Consider the following 10,390-nt stretch of genomic DNA (forward strand, 5'->3'; position numbering starts at 1 on the left):
AAAAATTCGATCCAAACGTGCAGAACTACCTAATGCTGTGTTCAACAGAGCAATGAGGTTTTATTTGGGTGTTGGTAAATACACACACACTCCAAATGCAGCTGTCATTGGAGAAATGGGCTGGCTCCCTATTGAAAAAATGAGACAATGGAAATCTGTATGTATGTATTGGTCACGCTTATCAAATCGACTGAACAAACGAATTGCACTCTGGGCTGATGAAAATGCAGGTAGAACTTGTTTTACTGTGTAAAACAGAAACTTCTTTCATTTGACCTTGGTGTTTATTGTACCATTGGTGTTAGTATTTCTAAATATAGTTTTTGTAAGCAAGTAGAGAATGTGTCAATGCATCAGTTTATTCGAGGATGGTTTGGGCCAAATCAACAGTAATGTTAGCAGTTGTGGTTAGGGCGGTCATACAGCTCATTGAAATCTGAATTTTGCACTGAAAGTTATTGCAAGGTATTATTACCGCCACAACACAGAGCGACATTAATTGCATTCAGATGTGGGGCTGGGGAGTGAAACTGGTAGATAAGAACATCTTGCGTTGGAAGACCGTTTATGACCATTCTGCAATATCATAGAAAGCGAGTCTCATGTACTTTTAGAATGCAAAATGTATGGTTGATCATCGTTTTATTTGAAAGTGCCATTGAAAAGGATCATTATGTTATGCTTATGAATATGTCAGACAAACTCCAATTTATACTCTGTGAACTTTCGATGTTAAAAGTTACAGCCAAAAACTGTCACTGTATTTTACAAATACGAAATATGTGTTTATGTGAATACCGGTACGTTTTAATAGTCATTGCATAAGCTTCACATACGGTATAAGGCTAATATATCACACAAATAGCTTTATTTTTAGGTTACACCTATTTTCACTATAGTTTTCCTTCATAAAGATGAAACAGGATAGGCATTGATATTTATTGTTTTTCGGTATATATAGCACTAGTCGAGTATTTTTATTTTTATATATCATGCAGTTAAAATTTACCACACATACTCTACCCTTCACACACATTTGATACTACCAGACACTACACAAACAACAAATCACACACCAGTACGCATACGCCACTAGCAACATTTTTCTTTTACATAACTGATTTTACATACTCCTGGTAATATTGTGTTTAAAGGTGATGTATAGTTTTTAGTTAAAAGTCTCTTTGTAACTCTTGTAAGAATGGCCATTTACATGTTTTATTTGTGTATTGTATGCTGTTATATTTTTATGTTTTGTATGTGTGTGTGTGTGTGTGTGTGTGTGTGTTTGGGTTTAACGTCTTTTATGTTTTGTAAATGGATGCGACTAATAAAATAATAACTCTGGACTGATGTGTGTATTTAGGACAGTTCAAAATGGAAGCTATGTCTCATTTTCTTTATCTAGAGAAAAAACGTAAAACGTAAAAGAAAAAAACAACATACTTTTTCTGCACGTTCTTAAAATTAAGAATGTTGTTATCTTCTGTCAAATTTCCACTTTTCAGAATTCTTGCTATGCGAGAACTCGTTTAAGATGAGCAAAGGTTGTGCAAAAGGGGGTCAGGTCCACAGAATATGCATACTTTGCTTATTCCAAGGATATTTTGAATTGAAAAAAAATATTTATTATAAATTATAACTTATTAGCAAACCAGTCCATCTTTCATGAATTGCAGTCCAGGCATGTTTTCATGGCTTTAATCCGTTTAGTTTAGAAAAAAAGTCTATATTACTTTTGCATCCTTATCTACAAACTGAGTTGATTTGTTTTTCCATGCTCATTTTAGAGTCTAGAAAAGTACAAAGATTCCTTACATATTTAGATGGTTTAATGTTCTCTTCTCCAATTTTCACAGAAACAGTTTCAGTATGTTTTTCGTTTCTTTGAGAGGTAAATACAATGACTTCAGTTTCATCGGCATTGATTTTCAACATGTTGCTGTTCATCCAAGATACAAATTTCGACGAGACAGTTTTCAACACAGCGTAAAGCGTCCTTCTGAGAGACCGGATTAGTTGGTTTGAAAGATAAGTAAAGCTGTCCATCGTCGACATAAAAATTGGTGCTTTAGTTCATGTTTCTTATATATTGTATCAACTGGTTTAGAGTACATTGTGAAAATTTTTGGTCCGTTCTCTGACCCCGGTGGGACACTGTATGTCATTTGCACTGGTTTTGACAATTTACTATCTATGGCCATTTATTGATAGCGGCCGCTAAGATATAAAGTTATACTTTCGAGTGGTTTCCCTGCAATACCAAAGTGGTCGTGGAGGCTGTGCAATAGTGTCCTATGGTCGATGGTATCGAAAGCAGCTGATAGGTCAAGCATCACTAACATTGTTACATCATTTTGGTCAAGGGAGTTGAGAATGTCATTTTGAACTTTCAGTAATGCAGTCTCAGTGGAGTGAAATTTTCTGTATGTAGACTGGTGTTCTTCGTGGAGACTGTTTAAACAGAAGTGATTTTCCAAACGAGCATCGACTACCTTTTCAAATATTTTAGACACGTACGGTAAATTAGAGACAGGTCTATAATTCTTCAAAACATTTGTATCTAGATCTGACTTTTTGATGAGTGGTCTGATCAACGAACTTTTAAAGGATTTCGGTACATATGCTTTCTCCAATGAATAATTGATTATTTTGTGAGAAATGGTACCAGTTCTTTATTAGTAGCATTATTTCAAAGCCATGTCGGAATTGAACCTAGCTCACACGATTTATTTGCAGATTTTGAAATAACTTTTTTTTCACTTCATCCTGTGAGATGGAGTAAATTCAACAAGTTTATTTGCGTGTTCGAAATTTCCTCGGTGGTAACTGCACCGATTTGTATTTCTGTTTCTGACCTAATCTTATTTCTTATTCCATTAACTTTATCGATGAAGAAGTCGCTGAAATTTTGAGCTAGTTCTTTGGATGAGGAAGATGTTGGCAGGGCGACCTCCTCGTCTCTACCAAGAAGATTCTTTGTCACTTTGAATAAAGTTTTTTGATCGCGTCTCCACAGGACTCTGTCTTTTCAGAATAGAGATTAACACGTCTTTGTTTCAACAATTTATTCACAGAAGCACAATAATTTCTGTTCATGCTGAAGGAATTCATTAGAACTGAAACCGTTCTTTTGTGATGGTGGTGGTCTGTATACGTCTGAAAGACGCAATGAATTCTTATTTGTAGCAATATTACAATCAGTGTGCTCAAATGTTGAGAAGTGTCCGTCACCGGAAGATGTCAGCATTGTAAATACTATACTGGCCTTACAAATAATAGCGACTCCACCTCCGCGTATTTTCCGGGGACGAGGGACTTGCTACATAAGATACCCGTCAGGGACAAGCTCACTACTGCATGTATTTTTCACGGTATTATTAAGCCATGTCTCTGTGATGGCAACAACGTCAAAATCGTTTGAAAGGATAAAATTACAAAGGGGTATTGTTTTGTTTTTCACAGATCTTGGGTTTATAGAACATACTTTAAAGGTTTTCTGACATTTTGTTATGTTAAGAGATTCACATTTTATCTTTGTAATATTATTAATATTATGTGTATTATTGTTCCTTTTTTGAAAAGTGTCTTGTTTGAATCACACCGGGAATTTCTTGTGGTAAAGTTTGCAAATTATTTTTATTCACTCCTTAATTATTATCCCATGTCCTCACATGATTTTGACCACCGCTTTTTCCTCTTTTTGTATGTTTGAATGCGTAATTGCTTGTTCTATGACAATAGGATTAGGTCGACTACCCTGGGCAATCACCGATTTTCCAGTATTATATAAAGTTGATCTTTCATATTTAATCCGCATTGATATGTGTTGACTCATCATTGCTGTAGGTAAAATGCACATGTATAAAATGTCATAATATATACCATTTTTGCTTTTAAAATTCAGATTTCTCAAAAAGTACACAAAGAATCCTAGTAGTAAACACAAAAACACAATCCAAGCTATTTTCTGCTCACATCTGCCAAATTTCAACATTTCACATAAAGCAGAAACACTTGAAAACAATCAAAATTTAGGAGCTCAGAAATATGCAGCCTACACCTGGCGCAATACCTGTACAATATTTCTATAGCTACTCTGGAAGCTGTATTCGGAGCACGTATTCGCATTTATCTTGCCTCCTACAAGTTTCTTGCATTTCTATTGGTCAATAGACGTCACGTGGAGACAGGATATATTCCATATCCTGCTAGTATATTTCAGATATGAATTTTGATAAAAACAAAATGGCTGCCACACTGCTGGCGTAATTGAATCATGTCAGATTATTTATTAGCTCCAGCGATAGTATCGTTTCCGAGAGTAAATTTAGTGTTTTCTTGCCGATTTCATTCTACTTATGTTGAGGCTCATGAAGTTTGACAAAAGTTAGCCGTAATTTAAACGGAATAACTCTGTATGGGATACACGGACGTAGTTAAATCATCGTAAAACAAAGGAACTGACATATTTGTTACTCAGCAGTTTGTTGTAGGATCATTTAATCTACGTGCAAGATAAATTATTTAACAGGAAACGGGGTGAAAGCCGAAGTATCAAGACATTTGTGACATCGTGAAATCTGGTGACTTTCGAAGGGATGGAACAAGAAGATTTTTTAGTGTTTCTGATCTTAACCAGTTCATAACCTGTGTAAATGAGCTTTTCTATTTTGTGATTAAACCAAAACACAGGTCATTGTGCATTTTATGGCTGGTGTAAATCAACTATAAGCAAAACATGACCAAACGAATGATTGTATGATTCCAGTCTGCACTGTAAGTAGCTTTGTTAATTTATAAAATGTGTTGATTATAGCATGTAAGTAAAGGGTAGTCGGCAAGATAAAATCGTTACACAGCTTGTTGGTGACAGGATACTGGATATACGCTGTCTCGAAAATCCGATATGGATTTCCTCGACAGCGTATATCCCGTATCCTGTCACCAACAAGCAGTGCAACTAATAATAGCCCCCTTGCTACACGAAACACCTGCACCTCTGTTCCGCATATAGCTCCCTGGTCTCATTATGCAATATAGACCATGTAGTTGCTAATTCGTTTAAGATACTGAAATAAATTGGAAGTATATAATAGTTTAGTCCTGTATTCTACTTCAGTAATGTGTGTTAAGTCGGCCCTGGGCTAAATATCGGCATTCACATTAATATAGTCGAGCTGCAAAATGCCAAGCTCGGCCACCGACATTTTATTTTATATATTTGAACAAAAAGAAAACAGAGCTTGAATGCTGAGCTCGGCAACCGCTTTTTAATCTTCCATAGCAATAAATGAATGACATGTAAGAAATCAGGGATTGTCTAAACCTCGGGGTGGGGGGTCATGCTCAATATGTCACGAAATTGTCTTTGAGACATATTATATTCGTATTTACAGAGAATGGCAGACTGCTTAGACAATTTACATGTCATTCCTGTGCAAACACACCACACAGTCAGGTTGTTTCTGTAGGGGCTTCCACACATACAAAAAGAAAATAGAATTTAGTCGATAAGATACGGATATTTCCACTTTGCCGCTTTTTCACAATACAAAAGCATTGATATTTTTATTCTTTGAGACTACACGAAATTTGTGTCACAATATTTCACATATAATGACTTAAATCTAATGTAAGGTTCGTGACTCAACCACAACCAGTACATCTGTACAGTTTTTAGATTTTGTGGCAATTACTTTATTTCACTAAGGGCTTTAATTCTGCTGCAGTTTTTGGCTAATACAAAAACAAAATAGTCAATATACCAAATTAACACTTGTTACATATACGTACGCTCAGTGTCTTACCCATTCGTACGTAAGGAAGGAGACGAGTAAGTCTGTATGCCTTCCCCATCCCCAAAATCATATGAGCCGCTCCATGAGAAAACCAAAATATTGGGTTTGCGACCAGCATGGATCCAGACCAGCCTGCGCATCCGCGCAGTCTGGTCAGGATCCATGCTGTTCGGTTTCAAAGCTTATTGCAATTAGAGAAACTGTTAGAAACTTAAGTCACGTACATGTAAATGTGTATTGTATTGTTAAATTTCGGCATTGTCTAAAAGCCGACGTCATAACACTTTGTAATACTTAAATGTGTATTTCGACAATATTTCGTGAAAGCCGGTAATATGGCGCAGCCGGTAATCTGGCGTAAATGACGTCGCCGTTAAAAATACGTGTAAAATACGCGGGACGTTGTCGTTTTCAACGCACCTGCTGAACAAAAACACGTTCAGCTATGTAAAGAAGTCTAACTGCGCAGGCGAGAAGTCATGAAAAAAATCAACTAACCTTGCACAACGTGTATAACAATTTTGGAAAAGGTATTAACTATAAAACAATATTCCTTGGTACGTTTTTGTTGCACTATCGGTCATTTAAACTGCAGAAATCCAGAACCTTTCTCCGATACCGGCCATGTTTATGCATGCACACAACAAATGACGAAATGTTTTTACGTCATACATGTCAATCTTCTATCGATACTCGCATCGGTTGTTTTTGAACCGCGTATAAAAGCAATAGGCCTAGGCATATAGTGGGGGAGTAATTATAATTTTAACTGTTTTCTATTCCAAAAGTTAGATGTAACTTTTACATATACACAATATTCGATATGTATAAATGTTAATTCAGTTGACTCATCACTGCATAACGGGGTCCCACTATTGCATGTGGAAACTTAAAATACCGGTACACGCGTCAATAGCAGAATCAGCTGATTACTTCACACAGTGATGTCATATGCGCCATATTACCGGCAAAGTAAACATAGGTGCAGATCGGAGGGTGGTGTGTTCCCAGACGTTTTTACAAGTAAGTTTGAACGTATTTTTCTTTGCAAACGTGCAGACATATGAAGTAAAGGATGTTCATGTATTCTAATTACTGTTTGCTTATTTTGTGCAATAGAGTTAAGTTAATTCTTAGGTGCGCCATATTACCGGCAACAGGGCTACAAAGGTCAAAATATATTTCGATAAAGGTCAGATCCTATTTAGATGAAAGGAAAAATCATACTGTTTCTTAAATGACATCAATACTTGATGTTTAGTGGAAAAGGTTAATTTGTGATATTCTTATTTATCGATTAGGAAGTTTCCCGACAAGCAATTACATTAGCGTTACAGCATAATGTCTGACCATTTTACGCTATATTAGTTACGCTTATGTAGCAGTCCCTCTAATCCTACTTGTGTAGGTGTCTGTAAACTTAACATCTGAAATACCGCAATTTTTGGTTACCTCCTCGGCAGCTCAGTTCACAAATTATTTTTTTCTTAGTTCTAGACTGATCAAGCTGTTATCCAATATTTCATAATCGCGCTGCTTGAAAAGCATTTCTTTAAAGATGTTGATATACTTCATAATGTCTGACCCATTCAGCGGAGGAAATGGAAAAAACAAACTAACAAAACTGCGCAATATGTTTGTTTGATATCCATACAAGATATAAAACAGAAAGAAATAAATTATCTCATTTCCATATACTATCTATATTATACAAGAAAGACCATAAATATTGGTAAACATATTAGTACAAAAAGGAACACAACAATAATTAAGTCGAATTGCCGCTGTATACAAAGTGTTCTTAATTTTCGTTCTATTCTCTGCTCATTCCGTTCAACACAGTCATTATATTTAAAGGTTATCATTCTCCAGCGTTCCTTTAAGGCATCTATGGCGTTCGTTACTGCATGTTCTTTTAGAACCCGTTCTCGGATCTTTTCGTACGCTTCGCTATCATGTCCGAAATTCGGTTCCAGTCTGCCTGAACGCTTGATAGTGCGTCTCTGCAATGTAAAAGAACATTGTTTGAATTAGAAGTAACATTTGAGCCGCGCCATGAGAAAACCAACATAGTGCGTTTGCGACCAGCATGGATCCAGACCAGCCTGCGCACCCGCGCAGTCTGGTCGGGTTCAATGCTGTTCGCTTCAAAGCCTATTGTAATTAAAGAAACTGTTAGCGAATAGCATGGATCCTGACCGGACTGCGCGGATGCGATGCGCAGGCAGGTCTTGATCCATGCTGGTCGCAAACGCACTATGTTGGTTTTCGCATGGCGCGGCTCATTTGTGTTTTATACAGGCACTTACATACATGGTACACATCAACATAAATTACTGACTGCATTCAACTGATGATGTTGTTCCCGTGCTTTGGATTTAACATTATGATGACTGCATTGTGTCACATCATGTTTGCCTGAGCCCATGGCTTTTTGAATCTGAAATAAAATCTTCATTTTCTTCCTTTTTATCTGTTTTGTCTAAATGATATGTAGAGTGACATAATGGTAGCATGTTTTTTTTTCTTTAATGACGGTTAGTTTGTAAAATCAATGCTTACTGGTATATAACATTAAAATTGATAGACCGAAACTCGACTTTATTCTATCTTATAAAACATTCCAACATCAAGTACACTGCGGAGTCATCTGTTGCTTTCACAGCACTGGATTTCCAACACATGTGATCACTCTTTGTCCGTCATCTACGTTAGTATTAGTTGTTGTACTAGCCAGCCTGTTCGTCCGTCTGTCTGACAACAAAGCAAGTATTCAAAATTAAATCATTAACAGAGGAACCGCACCAGGCCTTGCGTCCTACACGATATTTTCTGGGCTCAACTGAGATCAGCGTATCTAGGTGCAGTAATAACTGGTATCTGGCTTTTGTGATCAACTAGCATCTGTGACTGAATTTATATTGTGGCTGCGGGAAACGGGCCAAGAGTCAACGCTACCCATATTATCCTTATCTACCCGTGCGGCACGCAACAGTATTTTGCTTAGAGAACCGGTTCAGGACGAATAAGTTCGCAGTCTAGGGAACTGATTCCGGTTCTCTAGCCACTGCCTTTCCTTTCCTACATAAATGATCTGCCTGAAAGTGTTAAGGGGGGTCGTGCTTAGCATGACCGGTTAAGGGCAAAGTGAGGTTGTTCGCAGATGATACGATAGTCTATGTGGCGGTCAAATCCCAACAGTGATGCCCAAGTTCTACAGACCTTTTAAGCCTCCAAACCCACAGACACTTAGGGTCTGGAACCCCCAACCCCTCCAGCCCAAACTACTACGCACCTGTATATATTTTTATCATCATCATTGTATATCCAGACACAGACTATAATCACACAAGCAATATTAAACTAATCATTAACTTAACAAGTGGCCAGATCAGGATAAATACAGACCAAAGAGCTATAAAAATAAATAGATCGGCAGCTTGAAAAGCATGTAAAGCAAATCTCGCCAGTATCACATGAGAAGTGAATGAGATCACGTTTTACTGATGTATGAAACAGACAGCAGAAGAATAAAAATTTGTGTCAGGAAAAACTTTCTATCAGACCGTTTGTTTATAATGATAATGGTGTATTTTTAATGTTACTAATATTTTTCTACACTGGGAAGGAATGAATTTATGATTGGAAGTCTGAGAAATCAACTGTTGTCATTTGAAAATTGGACTCCATTCGGTTTATTACGCTTCAGTAAGATAACACAGTGACATATCTTTGTTACTATTGCTTACATCTTACTGTAAGTTCACTTAAACATTGTCCAGCATACAAACTAATTATGTGCAGGGGCGCCAGGGCCCATTATACATAAGGTCAAGGTCACCAAGGTGTTATACTTTGGTTATTTTTAAGGTTAAAGTTTTTCGGCAACCTTTGTTTTTCTGTCATATCTTTGTAACTATTGCTTATATCTTACTGTAACTTCAAATAAACACTGTCCAGCGTACAAAGTATGTGCAGGGGCTGGGCCCATTATACCCAAGGTCATGGTCACCAAGGTGTTATTCTGAAGTTATTTTTAAGGTTAAAGATTTCGGCAACCTTTGTTTTTCTGTCTTATCTTTGTTACTATTGCTTATATCTTACTGTATCTTCACATAAACATTGTCCAGCATACAAACAAAGTATATGCAGGGGCTGGGTCCATTATACCCAAGGTCAAGGTCACCAAGTTGTTATACTTGGAATTATTTTCAAATGATGTGACTCGCAATCTTTCAGCTCACTGCAGCAGCACTGCAAATTTGACGTGATTCTGATCATACAGTCAAGAGTTACGCCACTTTGAAAACAGTCACTTTAATACACAAACCTGGCACACGATCATATTTTAACGACGTTGACAATGTTGTGCCTTCATCGAGATTAGGTTTGCATTATTCAATAATTGTAAAAAAAACTATTAATTTTGATGAACAACGCCTAAGTCATAAAACTTATTTGGTTAGAATACTGAAAAGTATGAACACTTACGCCAAGCATCTCAGACAGGGTGCTAAACGTGAGTACTTGGTCTTTGTCCAAGGCGTCATACATTGACAATGCGAAATCACAAATTTTTTGTTTTCTCC

Source organism: Mercenaria mercenaria, chromosome 1 (assembly GCF_021730395.1).
Source record: "Mercenaria mercenaria strain notata chromosome 1, MADL_Memer_1, whole genome shotgun sequence".
Taxonomy (NCBI): Eukaryota; Metazoa; Mollusca; class Bivalvia; order Venerida; family Veneridae; genus Mercenaria; species Mercenaria mercenaria.